Below are 1,796 nucleotides of genomic sequence, written 5' to 3'. Positions count from 1 at the left end.
CCAACGCCATCTACATCTATCCACCGTACATCACAGTGGCCCAGGAAAAAAAAATAAAGGAAAGAGTGGACACATATGTACATGGATCAGGGCTTGGAGTGCATGTGTGCCGCACCGGCGACAGCCGACGGGCTGCTCGGACCCGGATCCGCAGTGGTTTGAGGGGTCTCCGGATCCGAGGCAGGGTCGCACGACTGCCTCGGAATAAAACGGGGGAATGTATGTGGATTGTGAATGGGATAATGTTCGTGACGCCACCCACGGTGTGTGGTAACGTGAGGGACCACCGCTGCCGTTTGGGGAGCCCGGTGACGATGGTGTGGCAGCTCGAGATGTTAACCCCTCCGTGGGCAGGGGAGTGGTGTCCCGGGACTCGGTAATGGATTGAGCGGGGGGGACCAGTCGGGAGTAGAGGGATATCAGGTACTCACGCAGTCCAAAGTCACTGACGCTGAAACCAGGTAAACCAAACTCTTGTATGTTCTGCCTCTGTTGGTCGAGCACGCTGGGTCCATGCCCCTTTGGTGTTGCTGGTTGGTCTGAAGCCTTGTCCCTTGGCACAGTGTGTCTTTTGGATGGATCCCTTTCGCTTGGAACTACTCGAGTCCCGCTCACCTGCGTGGCTAGCAAGGTGAGCTTGCTCTCAGGGTTCACGCTTGTGAATTTCTGGACGGTTGTAGGAAGTCCTATCCCCCTCGTTGTGCTAGTACCTCGATTCTGGAGCGGGTGGGGAACGGTTCCTGAAGACTCCGTTTCCGTCGGGTGAATTACTGAAGCTTCTTCCCAGCCTAGGGTCCGCGTACCCCATCGTGCCCAGGTCCCTGTTCGGTTGTAGCACAAGGCAGCTGGCCTGTTCTCTGTAGCAGCACCGTACCCCCTGTCACTACCCCCTGTGACCGGGGTTCCAGCTCCTTCTGGCTAGGCCAATGTCTGGCACCTGGGACGGGTACAGGAGCCCAGCTCCACAGCGTGACCTGTCCTGTCACCGCTGCTCACTGCTCAACTACTCCTTAACTCCTACTCCTCAAACGACATCTCTGCCCTCCCTCTTCCATCCCTCCATCTGGGTGGCCCTATTCCCCTCAGGCTGCCCAATGGGTGGCTGGTGGGTGTGGTGCAGAGTGTTCCTCAGGATTTTTGTATACCTGTTGGTAGCAACACCAAATTGACAGGACCCGTAACCAAGGAGGAGCGGGTACCATGCAGAAGGGCAGATTGCACGGCACCCTTGTGACGACCTGATAGGCCAGGGCGTCACACATGACTAAAGAGTGGACACATCTGTACATGGATCGGGGCCTGTAGAGCATGACTAAAGAGTGGACACATCTGTACATGGATTGGGGCCTGGAGAGCATGACTAAAGAGTCTACACATCTGTACATGGATTGGGGCGTGGAGAGCATGACTAAAGAGTGGACACATGTGTACATGGATTGGGGCCTGGATAGCATGACTAAAGAGTGGACACATCTGTACATGGATCGGGGCCTGGATAGCATGACTAAAGAGTAGACACATCTGTACATGGATTGGGGCCTGGAGAGCATGACTAAAGAGTGGACACATCTGTACATGGATTGGGGCCTGGAGAGCATGACTAAAGAGTCTACACATCTGTACATGGATTGGGGCCTGGAGAGCATGACTAAAGAGTGGACACATCTATACATGGATCGGGGCCTGAAGCGCATGACTAAAGAGTAGACACATCTGTACATGGATTGGGGCGTGGAGAGCATGACTAAAGAGTGGACACATTTGTACATGGATCAGGGTCTGGAGAGCATGACTAA

This window comes from Anomaloglossus baeobatrachus (genome assembly GCF_048569485.1).
Source record: "Anomaloglossus baeobatrachus isolate aAnoBae1 chromosome 7 unlocalized genomic scaffold, aAnoBae1.hap1 SUPER_7_unloc_3, whole genome shotgun sequence".
Taxonomy (NCBI): Eukaryota; Metazoa; Chordata; class Amphibia; order Anura; family Aromobatidae; genus Anomaloglossus; species Anomaloglossus baeobatrachus.
The sequence above is the reverse complement of the archived record's forward strand: the minus strand, read 5'-3'. Positions refer to the sequence as shown.